The 19,328-nt window shown below is 41.4% G+C and overlaps 1 pseudogene; it reads right to left on the bottom strand.

The window, feature by feature from the left end:
- Positions 1-11,564: 11,564 nt before the first annotated feature.
- On the bottom strand, positions 11,565-12,870 carry LOC103420831 (uncharacterized; annotated as a pseudogene).
- Positions 12,871-19,328: the final 6,458 nt, after the last annotated feature.

Below are 19,328 nucleotides of genomic sequence, written 5' to 3'. Positions count from 1 at the left end.
CTCTCTAAGTGAAACCCTAACCCTACCTTTTCCTCAGCTCGCGAAGTGTAGAATGCAAAGAGAAGAAGAGAAATGTGAGGTAGCTGTTTGATGCAAAATGCAAGAATAGCTAGCTATGGTTTATATAGAAACAATTTAGTGTTGCTATTATCTATTGGCTGTACTTTGTATACACACCGACTTTTGACCTTTTTTTGTTTGTCCAAAATCTAACAAGCTGAGATATTTGAGGCACAAAACTATCAAATCAGTAAGCAGGTCCAAATTCACTTTCCCAAGGTATGATTTGTAGAAACCAATACTTCCTTACTAAGAAAACAGAGAGAGAGAGAGAGAGAGAGAGAGAGAGAGAGAGAGAGAGAGAGAGAGAGAGAGAGAGAGAGAGAGAGAGAGAGAGAGAGAGAGAGAGAGAGAGAGAGAGAGGATTGGGATAAAATGTTTCTCATTGATTGATAATGTCAGATTGGGATAAAATGTTTCTCATTGATTGATAATGTTATTACAGTAGAGTATATATATAGCCCTTGGCTTTGTACAACAATACCCTTTGCTAACTATGACTAATTACATATTGTACCACTACTCATCTCAACTAACACTTTACTGTTATAACAAAATAACAGTTTTGGATACCAAGGCATTTGCCTCAATACACCCCGTCAAGCTAATATTGGACTCAGCAAGAGTGCCAATGGGAAGCTTGGATTTTAAGTAACAAAACCTGTTTTTGGACAGAGACTTAGTGTAGATATCGGCCAAGTGATCTTCACTACAAACAAACTAAACTTTGATAAGATGTGCAAGAACCAACTCTCGAATACAGTGATAATCTATTTCGACATGTTTAGTTCTTGCATGAAAAATAGGATTTGAAGCAAGAGAGATGGCCAAGATGTTATCACACCATATAGTATGGACATAATTGAGAGGGAAGCCAATATTATGAAATATTTTGCATATCCATGTAAGCTCAGCAGCTGTGTGTGCCAAGGATCGATACTTAGCTTCGGTGGATGATCGAGTTACAATAGCTTGTTTCTTTGCACTCCAGCTGATTAGGTTTGAACCAAGAAAAACACTATAACCATTAGTGGATCTACGATCAAACAGACAACCTGCCCAATCAACATTTGAGTATGCAGTGAGATGAAAAGAACTTTTCTTAAACCAAATGCCTTGAGAAATTGTTCCTTTCAAGTATCGAAGAACTCGTTTAGCAGCCTGCATATGCTGTTCTCTCGAAGCATGCATGAATTGGCAAAGTTGATTCACTGTAAAGGAGAGATCATGTATTGTCCAAGTCAAATATTGAAGACCACCAACAATAGACCTGTAATCAGTGGAATTAGACAGAAGAGGACCACTGTGATCAAGTTTGGTAGAGCTGAGAGGAGTGCAGCAAGGTTTAGAACCTTACATATTTATCTTTTGAAGTACATCAAGGAGATAATTGCTTTGGTGAAGAAAAATACCCTCATGTGTTCTTTGAATTTCCAATCCCAGAAAGTAGTGCAAAGACCCCAAATCTTTGACTGGAAAAATAGCACTCAATTTCTGAATAAAAGATTGACATAGGGCAGTGTTGGGACCTGTAACAAGTATATCATCTACATATACCAGGACTATTACCAAGGTAGGTCATTTAAGAACAAATAAGGATGCATATGAAAAAGATTGGACAAAACCAAAAGTATGTAGGACCTGAAATAATTTGTCAAACCATGCCCTTTGTGCCTGTTTTAGGCCATAAAGAGACTTTCTCAATTTGCAAACATACTGAGGCTTTGAGGGATCAATAAAACCTATAGGTTGCTTCATATACACATATTCTTTTAAATCACCATGAAGGAAGGCATTCTTATATCCAATTGATTTAAGAACCAATTGAATTGTACTGCAAGTGATAAAAGAACTCTTATTGTAACCAGTTTTGCTACAGGACTAAAAGTATCTTGATAGTCAATACTAGCATGTTGATGAAAGCCCTTTGCCACAAGGTGAGCTTTATATTTGTCTATAGTGCCATTTGGTTTCTTTCTAATTCTAAAAACCCATTTACATCCAACAATGTTCTGGGAATCTGAGGCAGGGACTAAAGACCAGGTACCAGTAGATTGCAATGCATTGAATTCTTCTTGCATTGCAGATCTCCAATAAGCATACTTGGATGCCTGCAAGTATGTATTAGGAACCTATTCAAGATCAATGGGAAGTGGATGTTTGGTTGCTGAGTATGCCTTGGGCTTGTATATACCAGTTTTTGATATTGTGACCATAAGATAAATGTTGACAGCACTAATACTTGGAGCAGAAATAGATGAATTTGTAGTGGAATCACTTTGAACATGATGGTTAGTAGAGGTAGATGTAGAAGAGGCACTGGGAGATCCAATGTAAGAGTTGGATGGTAGATTAAGTGCATGACTATCTGGAGTTGTAGAGATAGGCACAGAAAATTGCAAATCAACCGATGATGAGCTAATGGAAATAGTGGGAACTAATGATAGTTTGGTGAACTTGTGAAATGGATAGGTGCCTTCATCAAAGAGAACATGTCGAGATATATACATCCTACCAGTAGTTGGATTGAGGCATCTGTAGCCCTTGTGTTGTAGACTATAACCAAGAAATACACAAGCTTCACTTTTGGGATCCAATTTTGATTGAACTTAAAGTTTGAGCCAGGGATAGCAGCTGCAACCAAAAACTTTAAGCCTTGAATAGTCAGGAGGCCTGTGAAAAAGTAATTCCCATGGAGACTTTGACAAAACCAGAAATTGGTAGCCTGTTAATCAGATATAAAGTTGTGGAGAAAGCTTCCACCCAATATATGAAGAACCTTGGAGGCAACAAGCAGAGTTCTTGCAGTTTCAACAAGATGTCTGTGCTTTATCTATGCACAACCATTTTGTTCAGGCGTATAGGGACAACTTAACTGATGAAGAATGCCATGAGTTTGGAGAAACGAGTTAAAAACATGAGAAGTAAACTCACCCTCTGAATCCGTACGCAAAGTCTTTATTTTATTACCAAGAGAGTTCTTTACATAGGACTTGAATACAATAAATGTATGAAAAGCTTTAGACTTAGCTTTTAACGGAAAGAACCAGTTATACTTACTGTAATCATCTACAAGTAACATATAATACCGAAAACCACTAGGTGAAACATTGGAGGCAGGATCCCACAAGTCATAATGAAGCAGCTTTAAACAATGAGTGGATGAAGAACTAGAAACACAAAAAGGAAGTTTGTGATTTTTAGCAAGAGCACAATCATTACAAAAGAAATCAACAACATATTTTCCTTGCAATGTTACTTTATTACTAGACAAGATTCTTCGAAAAATTGATGAAGAATGATGTCCCAATCGTTGGTGCCAAACTTGGACAGGAGCTTTGACACTTAAGAAAGCTGAAGGAAATGTAGGTGTTAAGCTGGATGCTTGAATAGGATAGAATCCATCCTTAACTGGACCTCGCAAAAGCATCTTCCCTGAAATACGATCCTTTACAGTGGATCTATTAGGGTCAAGAGTTAATGCATAATTATTGTCTTTTAAGAATTGGTAAGCAGACAACAAGTTATGAGTCATGTGAGGGCATGTAAGACATTGCTCAGTTTAAAGGAAGCATAAAGAGTATTCAAACATGAATGACCAACATGAGAGATGGACAAACCTTTACCATCGCCAATATAAACCTTATCTTCACCAATACAGGGAGAAGGAGCTGAGATATTTGCAATGTCATTTGTTATGTGAGATGTGGCGCCAGAGTCAATTAGCCAAGAAGGATTTGATTTAGAAGAGTAATGAGCACAAAAAACAACCAATTTTGCAGGTGGTACTTTTCCAAATATCTCAGGATTCATCTGATCGAAGCAATCAATGGCCGCATGGCTGGTGGACCCACAAATCTGACAAGGAACTTTAGAACCGGTGGGAGATGATGAGTGCTAAAAATTACCACGAGAACTCTGATAGTTGCCATGAGAAAAGTTGTTGCGATTGTTACTTGAATAGGTATTATGAGAAAAATTCCCTTGATTGAACCCTTTGTTGGTGTTATAATTGTGATTATTGTTGCGACCTCAATGGAATTATGCCTGAATGAATTTTGCAGAGGCTGCTGTTGAACAAAAAATGCCTGTGGAGGAGAGGTGCTTGAGACTGCACAAAAAATGCCTGAAATGGCTTAGTGGTGAAGGACGGCATAACTTGCTTTTGGTGAGCCATATAGAGCTCCTTTGTAAGTAACAGACCATGAAGTTCATCTAGAGAAGTAGATGAGATTCAAAGCATAATCGAGTCAATGAAGGACTCAAATTCCTCATGTAAACCATGAAGAATCGCTGCAATTAAATCACGATCAGGAACTGCAGCTCCAGCAGCTGCAAGAAAATCAGAAATTTCCTTAATTTGTTGCAGATATTCCGAGATCGATTGAGAGCCTTTTTGGACAATTTGAAGACGAGAGCGTAATTGATGATTGTGAGCATCAGTACTCTCCCAAATCGCTGCTCAAGTTTTATCCAGAGATCGCACGATGATGAAACACCAACAGTGAAGGGAATAATTTCTTCAGACAACGTAAAGTTCAACCAAATGAGAAGATTTTGATCATTTTCATACCACAATTTGAAGGCAGGGTTGAGAGAACGATTAGGCAAGAGCGGCGGCAGACATGATTTAGTGCCATCAATGATGTCGACGAGCTTGTACCGGCAAAGAATCGGCATAAACAAGGCACGCCAGGGAAGATAGTTCGACTGCGTTAGTTTGATCGGGACCATACTACCGATATTCTGAATTGTCAAAGAGGTATATGAATTCAAAGCAAAAGAAATTCCAGAAATTCCAGAGGAATTAGGGTTTGGCAATGTCGGTTCAATCAGAGAAGATGAATCCGAGGGTGACGCCATGGCTGATAGAGATCAAATTAGAACACAAATGACAGAGAGAAGGGACAAATCAGTAGAGAAATCAATGAACATTCATCAATTGAACAACGGAAGAGGATCGATCGTCGTGAGGCAGAGCGACTCTAATACCATGTAGAAACCAATATCTTCCTAACTAAGAAAACAGATAAGAGAGAGAGTGGATTGGGATAAAATGTTTCTCATTGATTGATAATGTTATTACAGTAGAGTATATATATAGCCCTTGGCTTTGTACAACAATACCCTTAGCTATATGACTAATTACATATTGTACCACTACTCATCTCAACTAACACTTTACTGTTATAACAAACTAATAGTTTTGGATACTGAGGCATTTGCCTCAATATGGTTAATAGCTTTGGTGTATATCTTGAGAGATCCTGGGGCTACAAAAACAGAGATTTTCAGTGTAACCGGTACACGGATGGTACACCATGTGTCACTATACAAATGATGGAATATGTGTGTTAAAAAGATAATAACTTAAAAAGTAAAATTTCCTACTACTTATATAAAAACACGTGGCGTACCCCTCGTATTCCGGTTATAACGAAAAATTTCTCCTATAAAACGAGAAATTTTTAGTTGTGACGGGCATACGGATAGTACACCACGTGTTTTTATGCAAGTGGTGGAAATTTTTAATTTTTAAGTTATTAATCTTTTAACACACATAACCCACAATTTATATAGGAATATGTGGTGTACCACCTTGTGTGCTATGACATTTGTTCATTTGTGAAAAATAAATGTTGTGGAAATTGGGGAAGTCGTGACTGGGAAAAGTGGGAATTTGGCAGATATGGAAACTGAATTAGGTACCCTTTATCCTCCACCAACATTTCACTGTCACTGGCCTTTTCTCATTAAATTTGGGTAGTTTAGAGCTCGACTCTGGATAAGAAGAGAAAAGGAGCTAGAACAGAACCACATTCTCACTAAATTAACAATCACCGCTCGTAATAAGGATTAAAAAAATATCCTTATTGAAAACGTGATGAAAATTCATGCATAATTTTGAGTAGTTGCTTTTGGCTTTCAATTATGCGTCAGCCTCTGAGTTATTTTGTGAGCAGACCTTGTTGGAAAGTTTTCATAAAATATGAATTAATTGAAAACTAGTGATGGAGAAATGAAGCAGTGGCAAAAGATGAAACGGTGCAGGGTTCAAATGCCAACAGCTTATTTGATTGGCAGCGGTTTGACAGAGATCAATTTGAAATTGAATTTCCAGCCACAGTACGTTTATTTGATTGGCAGCCATTGTCACGTTTCAATGTAAGCCACCGTTTGGACCGTTTGGATTTTGGATTTATGAAGGAACAGATGTGCCCTCTTACAAAGTTAAATAAAGCCCTATGTCATTTATTTCAAATAATCGGACGGCTATTAATAGGCAACTTTATTTTATTTTATTTTAACAAATGATATACACTAAGGGAAATGAGGTTAGGCTTAATTAGCTTTAACCTTATAATAATAGACTAGCAATAATGTGGTTCAAATTCGTCTTTGACGAGAATCGAACATAAGATCTCTCACTTACAAATGAAGATGAATACTACTAGATCATAGTACTAAGTGGCATTAATAGGCAACTCTTAATCAAAGAGTTGTGACCCAATCTTTGAAGAGGTATTGCACCTCTTTAAAAAAAAAATTTGCTCACCACTCTCAACTAATGGTGATGTTCACCATTCTATTTATTATTGCTATATGAGTTTAAATTTTGAGGTCTGTAAGGTAGATAGGTACAAATCTCAAAATTTAGTGAAACTCATCCAACTATGATACACAAGGTAATAAACATTACCACCACTTAGGGTGGTGGGAAAGATACATCTCTTTAAAAGGGCAAATAAACCTATATAAATATAGGGGCTTACAGCCTGCCTTCAAATAATAATTGTTCATTCTTTCTCTTCATCCAGTTCTCTAATTAAGTTGTGAACACGGAAAATTCCTGAAACGAAAGAGACAAGAACAACGTGCACAAACAAATATTTGTATTTGATGATTTTGGGTTACAATCTCTCTCTATTTTGATCCTCTGATTCAATCTCCGTAAGGTGTGTATTTGTGGATGTGCGATTAATCCAAAGGGCCGTTGGGCTTGATCTAAGGATGAACGTTCTTCAAGGGCCGTGGACTTGATCTTGAATGTGGATTTGAGCAGATCTTCAAATGGGCTTTTGGGCTTGATCTTTGAAGAACAGTGATGAACGGATCTCCAAGAGCTTTTAGGCTTGATCTTAAAGAACAGTGATGAACGGATCTTCAAGGGCGTTTGGGCTTGATCTTGAAAAACGGTTGGATGTGTGGATTTGTCGACGTTGTTGATCCAAAGGGCCGTTGGGGCTTGATCTTGGATGAACGGATGATGAACGATGGTGCTTTCTTCAAGGGCCGTCGGGGCTTGATCTTGAATTGGTGGATGGTTGATCCAAGGACCGTCGGGGCTTGATCTTGGAAGAACGATGAACGAAGAACACTTTCTTCAAGGGCCGTCGGGGCTTGATCTTGAATTGGTGGATGATTGTTGATCCAAAGGGCCGTTGGGGCTTGATCTTGGAAGAACGATGAACGCAGAACACTTTCTTCAAGGGCCGTCGGGGCTTGATCTTGGAAGACCGATGAACGAAGAACGAAGAAGGCTTTCTTGATTCTTCGGGAACCTGGATGCTTGAGAGATTCGGAGTTTCAGAGCTTCAGAGTTTCAAGGTGTAATATGAATTGGTTCCCCCCCCTAAATGAATGAAATGGGCTTGTATTTATAGAATTTTCCAAGGCCTAATTTTGAATATAATATCCCAGATGAAATAAGTCGTTTCTGCCAGGTGTTGACACGTGTCCTATTTGATGACTTTTCCAACTCATTTCAATTTTCGTTTAATCACACGCTACGTGTAAAATTTATGTAATACATGAGCGTTGACACTTTGATTTATCGGTCAACATTTATTTACCGAAATTTCGATGTCTACAAATGCCCCCACTTCAAGGCACGTCGTATACATGTGCTTGTCACGTGTAGGATATGCGTTTTGAAGTCCCTTACTGTAGATGTCGATCCAAGGGCCATCGAGGCTTGATCTTGAATTGGGCTGGAGATTTCTTCAAGGGCCGTTGAGGCTTGTTCTTGAACTTTTATTTGAAATTTCTTCAAGGGCCGTCGAGGCTTGATCTTGAAGGTTGAAATTGGACCACAAGGAGCTTCATGTGGTAGATGATCTTTGGCTTTGGTAGTGGGTGAATCGGCACGTATTTTGTTGCGCTTGTTGACTTTCCACAGCTTTGATCTTGAACTGGGTTGAAGGATTTTCTGGATTCCTCCAATTGTTGATTTTCCACAGCTTATTCTTGAACTAGGTTTTGATTCAAGGGTGGTAGACACTTAATCTTGAATCGGACTTGTGATTTCTTCCAGGGCCGTCGAGGCTTGATTTTGAATTTGGCTGGAAGCTTCTTCAAGGGCCGTTGAGGCTTGATTCTTGAAGGCTGACTCGAACACATGGCAAGCAGGCACGAGGTGAAGGTGACGACTTGTTGCTTTGTTCAATCTTTCTAATTCACACCTGAGCAGTTTGGTCAACGGTATGATCTTCAAGATTGATGGGCTCTTCTTCCAGTTGGTGACTTGGTCTTTAAGGATTTGATTCAAGGGTGGTGAATCGGCACGTGCAGCCCATAACGCCTAGTAAGTCGACCCAAGAATTTGAGGGTCAAAACGAGTTCACCGTCCTCAGGCAGATACGGCATCTTCTCGAGTTCTTCATCTCAGACTCTTTCTGCTGAGTTGACTGTGCATGCTGCATTCTTCTCTGCTTGTTTCTTCAGGCAGATGTGGCAGCTTCTTGAGTTCCTCAGTTCGGACTCTTTCTGCTGAGTTGACCGTGCAGACCGCATTCTTCTCTGCTTGTTCCTTCTGCACCTTGTCTCCACATGCTGCAAGGTATCATTTTCACTTGCCTTATCTGTCCTCCAGGCAGATGTGACAGCTTCTTTGAAAGTACAGCAGCGGTGGAAGGCGAGTACTCGAGAGCAGTGCTAGGTAGGCAATCAGGGAAGGGTTTCAAGCAGTCGGTTCCTTACCCGAGTTTGAGTGGAAGTTCCGGCATATTGTTTTCTTTATCCTTGTCTTTGTAGGTAGGAACAAGGACAAAGGAAATGACAGGGAGAACGCATGATATGAGATACTCTTGCTTTCTACCCTGGTGTTATGAGATACTTTTGCTTTGGAGTCATTGGCTTGCAGAGGTACCCCAAGGAATAAGGAACACTGAATGACTCGAGAGGTTTCGTTGGGAAAACATTTTTTGAGATGAAGAAAGGCTCTGTATGTCTGCCTTGCTATGGAAGGCGAAGGTAGACAATTATAGGAAGTTCTTTGATACCTGTAGAGGTACTATTCTTTCACTCGTGTCGGCAACCAATGCGTGATTGATCTATATAGCTTCACGTGCTTGTTTCTTTATCAGAAATTTTCGACAAATTGTCCGTAATTTCCGCCAAGCTGAGTGTGCATGTGACAGGTGTTGACGCGGCTGAAAAAGACTGACGCCTCTTCGATAACTGGGATCGGCGCTTCGACAAATTACCCGTGATTTCCGCAGAGCTGAGTTTGCGTGTGATGGGTGCTGACGTGGCTGAAAAAGACTGGCGCCTCTTCGATATCTGGGATCGGCACTTTGACAAATTGCCCGTGATTTTCGCAAAGCTGAGTTTGTGTGTGACGGGTGCCGAAGCGTCTGGAAAAGCAAGATGCTTCTCCGATTTCTGAGCTTGCCTCTTCAATTTTTGAAGGGCTTATTCGAATTCTGAGCTCGCCTCTTCGATCTCTGAAATCCCGTCGAGTGCTGATTTTTTATAGAGGCACGCTGTTCGTTTCAAAGCACACTTGAATTTTACTTGTGAAAACTCCCTTCTTGCACTTCTAAGATCTTGATTCGTCCGACCTCTTCTTTCTTCAACACTTTGAAAATGTCAGGACCCTCCGATCGTCGTTTTGACTTGAATCTTGGTGAAGAGGCAGTCCCGCCTTCTCCAGACAACATATGGCGCCCATCATTCATATCCCCAACTGGTCCTCTTACTGTTGGGGATTCGGTGATGAAGAATGATATGACCGTTGCGGTGGTGGCCCGGAATCTTGTCACTCCCAAAGATAATAGACTACTTTCCAGGCGGTCTGATGAGTTGGCTGTTAAAGAGTCTCTGGCTCTTAGTGTGCAGTGTGCGGGTTCCGTGTCCAACATGGCCCAACGCCTATTTGCTCTAACCCGTCAAGTTGAATCGTTGACGGCTGAAGTGATGAGTCTCAAACAGGAGATTAGAGGGCTTAAGCATGAGAATAAACAGTTGCACAAGCTCGCACACAACTATGCCACAAACATGAAGAGGAAAATTGACCAGATGCAGGAATCTGATGGTCATATTTTACTTGATCATCGAAGGTTTGTGGGTTTGTTCCAACAACATTTGCCTTCGTCTTCTAGGGCTGTACCGCGTAGTGAAGCTCCGAATGATCAACCTTTGGCTCCTCTTCTTCCTGGAGTTCCGCCGAGTGGTGAGGCTTCAAACAGTCAACCTCCAGCGCCTCTCATTTCTGGAGCTCTGCCGAGTGGTGAGGTGGCGCCTGATCGTCCTTGAAGATCCCCTCTTGTAAATTTGATTTGATTTGATTTTTTTTTTTTAAGGTATGTATAATGCAAATTTATGTAAAATTTCCAGAAAAATAAATAAAATGGACTTTATTTCTCTCAATGCAATTTCTTTTTTTTTTTTGCTATATATGTATTATGTACACACACACACACATATATATATATATATCTATATATATTATTTCTTTTTCTTTTGGCGCTGTACAACCATCCCTTTTTTTTTTCTTTTGTTTTTTTTTCTTTTTCTTTTGGCGCTGTACAACCATCCCCTTTTTTTTTTCTTTTGTTTTTTTTTTCTCTTTTTCTTTTGTCACATGGTGCCAGACGCACCAAAGATTTTTTTTTTCTCTTTTTTTTATTATTATTATTATATATATATATATATTTTGCCTTTAATTATGGTGCCAGATGCACCCCTCCCCCTTTTTTTTATATGGTGCCAGACGCATCATGCATTTTTATTTTATTTTTATTTTTATTATTATTTTTTCTTTTTCTTTTGGTGCTGGATGCACCAAGTTCCATCATCATTTTTTTTTTCTTTTTCTTTTTGCACATGGTGCCCATGCACTACCAGGAACTTTTGATCTGCCATGGGGCTGTTCCCCATCTTTGATCCACCATCCCATTTATTTTTTTGTATAAATTTCGATGATGGGCTGGGGAATTTACAGGGAGCGGAGCAAGGAGGAGAGGATGGGGAGTTGGAGAGGGCTTCGGAGCACCGGTGCTTCAGCCATGGAGAGGGTGACCCCTGGATCCTGCGCAGAGCTTAAGCAGCAGCAGCTGTAGCAGGCGGGCGGGGACGTTCAAGCGAACCAGTCATCGCTGCTGCCGTCACGAGGACCCAACCATCGCTACTGCGGTAGTTGCCGATGATTCGATCTTCCATTCATAGCCTCAACTCCGTCACGGAGGAGGACGTCGCCGCCGCTAATGAAAACCACCAAGTGTTCATAGCCTTAACACTTGTTCATTCGCTGCAACTTTAGGCTTTGCCGGAGCTGCTGCTTTCTCCTTCTCATCTCCTTTGAGATTCTGACCAAAGCTAGAAGCAGCCGCGGAAGGTTTTGACGAAATGGAGCTCCTTTTGCGGCATACAATGATGGGTGCAGGAACTACGGAGTCTGATGGCTCAGATGAAGGGTCATGGTTGGGATTCTTCTTCTTCATTTTATTCAAGACAAGGCGGCGGAGTTGGTGAGCGGTCCTTGACCCGGGGGAGGATTTGGGGAAGAAGACGACGGCTTTGTTGAAGAGGAGGAGCATGTCTCGGTAGAAGGAGAGAGAGCAGGATGAGTAGGCGTCCTTGCGGAGCTTTGTTTGTATAGTTTCCAGGTTTACATGCTGCTGGACAATGCTCTTGTACTTATCGCTTTCCTGGGCCGGAAACCGTCGCTCGAACAATGAGCCATGCTCTTGCGCATGTATCAACTGCAACACCTTAACCAACGGCTGTGATTTCACCAACGATACATCTCCGTTATTGTGCTGCTGCTGCGGCTCTGCATCTGGCTGCTGGTGCTGCCGGAGTGCATCTTCTTCCTTGGTCTCGAGATCTGAACTACTAGATGGCTTTGCTCCTGTGGTGATTAGGTTTTTGAACCAAGCTGCTTGAAATCTAGGAGCACCTCTGTTTGAATTTCCTGCAGACTCGGGAGAAGCTGTGGCGTTATTAGTAACACCCACAAGGAAACGATATGCTACTTTGCTAGCTGTAACAATCTCTGTCTTCGCTTGTCTAAACCGTACTGCAGTGTTTCCTGCAACTTCCATAGCAGCATCACCAGCATGCGCAAAACGATTAACCCAACCTGGAAGCTTTGGCACCCCAAGCCTTTCACAAAGCTCATCCCAAAAAGTGATTGCAGTTTTTTGATAACAGGTCATACGAATACCCAGGCCACTCTCTACTGAGTTCCCTCAAGATTTGGTTAACCTTGAAGATCGAACAATCTGTTGTCCCAAGGACGATGCTTTCACGATATGTGTACATTGGATTTTTTTTCAGAAGGGCAACTAAACACACCAGATCCTTGTTCACAGAACCCAAATGACCATTCATCCTCTCTATAAACCTGAATGACGCTGTGGAAGATGCCGCCGAGGCCGATACCGTCTTTGAAGATCTTGTTGATCTGCGGAATGGTACTATTCGTCTTGTCCGATCCACTATTCGTCACATCGTATATATGCAGCACCACCTCCGCCATGTTCTCCAAATTCTTCACCAAAAACCCTAAATCCCCAACCCAAAACTCTCCCTCATCTTATCCGCCGAATCGCCCCCACATTTCCCGTGCCGGCCTGGTTCCTTACGGTCTTTTGCCACCGTTTCCGAGCTTCCATTGTCTGAGTCCTCTCCCAGTGTATCCAGCTCTGCAATGGCTTCATCAAAAGCCTGCTTGGCAAGACTGCAAGCCCGGTCAGGAGAATTTAGAATCTCGTAGTAAAACACAGAGAAGTTCAAAGTCAATCCTAAACGGATGGGATGAGTTGGGTCGATAGGTTGGCTGGTAAGTACTGCTCCACCTGGATGTGAAGGATCTCACGCATTTTCGGTTCTAGGGTTCGCCGCAGAGCAGATCCGCAGATCTAGAGAGAGAAAGAGAGAGGAAGTTTTAGAGAGAGGGAGAGAGAGAGGCGCAGCGGCGGAGAATGAGGGAGAGAGTGACTGAGAGAAGACGACTTGTCGTTCGGGGATTAAGGCCTGGTGGGCGAGGGATTGATGGGCCCATATGTCTTGGGTTTAGGAGCTGAATGAGGATGGGCCATGGGATCTGTCTGGACCCTTGTTGGTGCTGGACCGAGACATACATATATATATATACGTTTCCTTTTCCTTATTTCCTTTTTTTCTTTTGAAGAAATTGTATATATATTTTTTTTTCGAAGAAACTGTACAAACAAATATTGTAATAACATTAAACTTTTAATAAAATTTCTTATTCCTTGATGTGACTGAACTCAAATTTTGAATATTCGAGCTGCCTACGTACCCCTCCAAAGAAGAGATCAAGTCGTAACGTAGTTCAAATACATACATATATATTTTTTTTCTTGGTATTTTCTTTTGGTGCCGTTTGCAGTTTCAACTCATGCAAGCAAGGAGAATTTGGTGCCATTTGCAGTTTCAACTCGTGCAGGCAAGGAGCATGTTGTTGCCCTTTATGCTCGTGCAGACCAGGAGCGTTGTGCCATGCAGTTTAGGCTCATGCAGGCGAGGAGCTTTGGTGTTGCCTTTTATGCTCGTGCAGACCAGGAGCGTTGTGCCACGCAATTTTGGCTCGTGCAGGCGAGGAGCTTTGTGTCTTGCAGTTTAGGCTCTTACAGACAAGGAGCTTTGGTTCGTGCAGTTTAGGCTCGTGCGAACAAGGAGCTTTGGTTCGTGCAGTTTAGGCTCGTGCGAACAAGGAGCTTTGTGCCATGCAGTTTAGGCTCGTGCAGGCGAGGAGCCTTGGTTCGTGCAGTTTAGGCTCGTGCGAACAAGGAGCTTTGGTTCGTCAAGCGATCTGAGAGAGTCGTTCATCGCAATCTTCATAGCAAGGAGCCTTGACTGAGTAGTTGAAGAAGTCTTCAGGAAAGAAATCACGCATCGTGATGGGGATGGACGATCTATGTGTCGAAATTTCCTCATTTTCAACACGTTCACGTTGCTTTGAAGGTTGACAAGAGCTGCTTTGCCCCCTTTCCGATTGGCGGACTTGTGGAGGAGACGTATGCTTCTTGTGCAATTTCTTAGGAGTGACTTGAGTCAATCCTTCAATTTTGCTTGTCTTGGACGATGCCCCCAGCGGTTGAGGTGAAAACTTTGAGTCGGAAGAGCCAGAAGTGAAGGTGGTATAGTTTGACTTCGCCACTTCGTCAAGATCTAGCTCGATGATTCCTTTCTGAGCCAGCTTCATGATGAGATCTTTCAGCACGAAACATTTTTCTGTCGGATGACTGATGAAGCGGTGGAATTTACAGTACCTTGGACTGTCGGGCGATTCATCTCTTCTGGCCGTTTGCACTCAGGCAAACCAATCACCTTCTTTTCCAGCAAGTCTTCTAACATGGCAACCACATCAGAGTCGGGGAATGGATAAGTCTTCTCCTCAAGCTCCTTCAAAGTGCGTCTACGCATCTCTTGATCACGAAAAGCTTCGGTTTGAATCACCTTGCCTCGTGTGGATATTTTGACGGGAGATGTGTTGACCGTCATCGCTTCCTTGGTGGGTTTCCATGCAGCCTTTTCCACCTTTGTCCCAAGAACTTTGTCGTTCTTGTAGTCGGCGATCGGTTCTTTTTTCCCATGATGGGCGATGCTCAACTCCATGTCATGGGCGCGAGTGGCCAATTCCTCGAAGGTCCGCGGTTTAATGCCTTGAAGGATGTATTGCAAACCCCATTGCATGCCTTGGGTGCACATCTCGATTGAAGAGGTTTCCGAGAGCCTGTCTTTACAGTCGAGGCTTAGAGTGCGCCATCTGTTGATGTAGTCAATGACTGGCTCGTCCTTCCACTGCTTTGTGCTCGTTAGCTCTAGCATACTCACAGTGCGGCGGATGCTATAGAAGCGGTTGAGGAATTCCCGCTCTAATTGTTCCCAGTTGTTGATGGACTCAGGCTCTAGGTCCGTGTACCACTCAAAGGCATTTCCTTTCAGCGAGCGCACAAACTGCTTGGCGAGGTAGTCTCCCTCCGTCCCTGCGTTGTTGCAAGTTTCGACGAAATGTGCAACGTGCTGCTTTGGGTTTCCTTTTCCATCAAACTGCATGAACTTTGGTGGTTGATAACCCCTTGGCATCCTTAGGGCATCAATCTTCTTGGAATAGGGCTTCGAGTAGAACAAGGAGGTATGTGAGCTCCCTTCGTACTGTGCCTTGATGGTGTTAGTGATCATCTCCTGCAGCTGCTGGATAGAAAGAGATCCCATAAGTGCCGCTGCTTGGTCTGGCTCCGGCTTCCCATCGATTTTCTTCACCGGGGGTTCTTTGTCTCCGTCAGCTCCTCCATTTAGTGGATCATCCTCTGGGTCGGGTTTATCGCCGTCCTGCGCCTCCAGTCGGTTGACTAGTGCTGCAATTTGCAAGTTTTTTTCTTCCACAGTTTGGGTTAGCCTTGCGATTGCTTCATTCATTTGAGCCAGCTGCTCATCGATTGAGGTTGCTCCAATGGTCATGACTTGCATGGCTGAACTGTCGCTTGAATCGGCATCGGAGAGCATGGATTCGGAGTATTTCCTTGGGCTTTCCCCCTTGGTGCCCTTAGTGAGGCTAAGGTGATCAAAGGCTCGTGCCTTGGGTGTTTTTGTTCCCTTGGCAGAGTTGATGCAGAGGTGAAAGAGGCGGCAGAAGTAGCTCTTGCCATGCTTCTAGTCGTGATGCCCAAAGTGACACCAGTTGCGACGATGACACTTTTGTTCTTTGCGCCGGTTGCGGGAACAGTTTGAGCCTTCCTTGATGCCATTAATTTTGGAAGTGCGCTTGAATTTTTTGAACGGAGAAAGAGATGAGAGGCAGAGATTGTCCCACCGGGCGTGCCAATTTGTGAACACGGAAAATTCCTGAAACGAAAGAGACAAGAACAACGTGCACAAACAAATATTTGTATTTGATGATTTTGGGTTACAATCTCTCTTTATTTTGATCCTCTGATTCAATCTCCGTAAGGTGTGTATTTGTGGATGTGCGATTAATCCAAAGGGCCGTTGGGCTTGATCTAAGGATGAACGTTCTTCAAGGGCCGTGGACTTGATCTTGAAGGTGGATTTGAGCAGATCTTCAAAGGGGCTTTTGGGCTTGATCTTTGAAGAACAGTGATGAACGGATCTCCAAGGGTTTTTAGGCTTGATCTTAAAGAACAGTGATGAACGGATCTTCAAGGGCTTTTGGGCTTGATCTTGAAGAACGGTTGGATGTGTGGATTTGTCGACGTTGTTGATCCAAAAGGGCCGTTGGGGCTTGATCTTGGATGAACGGATGATGAACGATGGTGCTTTCTTCAAGGGCCGTCGGGGCTTGATCTTGAATTGGTGGATGGTTGATCCAAGGGCCGTCGGGGCTTGATCTTGGAAGAACGATGAACGAAGAACACTTTCTTCAAGGGCCGTCGGGGCTTGATCTTGAATTGGTGGATGATTGTTGATCCAAAGAGCCGTTGGGGCTTGATCTTGGAAGAACGATGAACGAAGAACACTTTCTTCAAGGGCCGTCGGGGCTTGATCTTGGAAGACCGATGAACGAAGAACGAAGAAGGCTTTCTTGATTCTTCGGGAACCTGGATGCTTGAGAGCTTCGGAGTTTCAGAGCTTCAGAGCTTCAAGGTGTAATATGAATTGGTTCCCCCCCCCTAAATGAATGAAATGGGCTTGTATTTATAGAATTTTCCAATGCCTAATTTTGAATATAATATCCCAGATGAAATAAGTCGTTTCTGCCAGGTGTTGACACGTGTCATATTTGATGACTTTTCCAACTCATTTCAATTTTTGTTTAATCACACGCTACGTGTAAAATTTATGTAATACATGAGCGTTGACACTTTGATTTATCGGTTAACATTTATTTACCGAAATTTCGATGTCTACATAAGTCTTCTCCATATGTAAAAAAAAAAAATTTAAAACAAAACCTCTAGCAATTAAGACCTGCAGATTAATTACTAGTTATATCCTGAGCGTTCTTGTTTATTTCTTTGAATGTTTGATTCAACTTTGATAGAGCAAAATATTATTGAACATCGGATCAGGGAGTCCATACTTCATTGTATCCACAAAGTATATTTGCAATTCCCCTTTACACACAAATAACAGGAGCAAATAGTGTCTAAAAGATGAAATATTTATACGGGCCTTGAAGCAACAATCTTTCATCCTTTCCCCTAGCCATTACCCACGTATATTTTTTTCCCAACAAACTTGCCTCATAGCTATCGTGCTTAATGAGAATATGTATGTGGTGGATCAAAACTTTTCTTATTGAAGACAAGATGAAAGTTCAAACATCACTTTGGCTAGTTGCCTTCGGCTACCAACTATGCATCAGCCTCTTTGAGTTATTTTGTGGAGGAAGCTTGGCCCATAGCAACTATGCTCAATAAGAATATCAATACAACATTGAAAAATTTCATGCACATAAATAACTAGAGCGGGAGCAAGATGAAAGTTCACACACATCACTTTGGCTAGCTAGCCAGTTGCCTTTGCCTCATAGAACCGTCCACAATGAGAAAATCAATAGAACATTGGACAATTTCATGTGTATATTGGAGAATGAGAACAATCCACACATTGATCTCTACGTGAATTCGTCATTGGTTCTGTGTTAATCTTAAATTTTTTTTTTTTGTGGAATTTTTGTTTTATTCCTTGATTCTAGCTAGGATTTACACCTAGCTATATAGCTATTTATATTATATTTTCTCTCCGAGCAGATCAGGAATCCTGCAGAGTTGCACTTTACACAATCAATGCAATCCTTAAATCTTGGTACTACTTTTCCAAAGAGACAACATTATGCTGTACAAATGAATATAGCTATGGGCTTTACACTTTCCACATTGTTTGGCTTCTCATATTGAAAATGGATATTGCATATGTAAAAGGGTTAAAATTATTTTGGACATCTTCACTAGTTGCTAATAAAGTTTACATTCTAACACATTATTAGAGCCACGTATTTATATTTTAGGTCTTATTATGGCCATATATGCTCCAATGTCACTTAATAAAAACTCGAGCACATATAAAGGGTTGAATACTCACATTTTAACAACTTCATCACTCAAACCATGCAGCCCATAATCTCTTGTAATACTTTTTCTGTAAAAAGAAACAATAGTGTGCTTTTATTTGGACATTGGACTGGGATGGGATGCAATATAGTTTATTGATAGCTGAAGATCAACTTCAATAAAAGACAGTGTCCCACTTTTGCATTATCATATGAATTGGGAATTCAACCGGATGAGATCATATAATTTTTCCCTTCTTTTTCCACAAATAATTGAATATGGGAATCAGCAATTTGTCATTTGGTTGCTGCTTCTGTTACAAATCAAATAATTGAGGGTCCCTAGTAGATATATGCATCCCCACATTCATGTGGGCTGTTGGAAAAAAAAAATTGCTGCAGTCTATTGCTTTTAGGGTCAAATTGTCAATGGAGTGAAAGAAAAAAAAAAGGTTTAGGAAGAATATTATATATGTGCAATGAAGGGCATTTCCCATGAAGGTAAAATTTATATTCTCAGAACAAAAATACTTTCTCACACATGAAATATGAAGGCTGCAAGACTTGTTCTAGTGTTTGTACAAGCAAAGCATATTTCCTATCTTAATTTCTTGTGCAAAGCAAAAACATGTCTATATCTCCATATACTTCTTTGCCAAACTTCACCGGAAAGAGGGTTTGGAGATGGAGGTCTTTAACTGCTCACCAACTTCCTTGTGAGGAATATATAGAGATTTTTTACACCGGAATTTGAGCACGTAAGTTGGTTAAGTCATCATCTACCAATCATGACCTTATGAGTTATGACCAAGTTTAATTACTTGGTACTAGTTAATTAAGGCAGATTATTGTTCTCCCACACTCAAAAAAAAGTATAAGATTACAATAATGTCTGTAATATTAAAATATTTAATCAAGGAATTAAGCAAGAAATGCATATCCTTCTCACAGTCAAAGTTAGGTCATCTAATTATTCATCAATATTTCTATAAATGAAACTTCT

This window comes from Malus domestica, chromosome 07 (genome assembly GCF_042453785.1).
Source record: "Malus domestica chromosome 07, GDT2T_hap1".
Lineage (NCBI taxonomy): Eukaryota > Viridiplantae > Streptophyta > Magnoliopsida > Rosales > Rosaceae > Malus > Malus domestica.
This window is presented reverse-complemented; position numbering and strand designations above follow the sequence as displayed.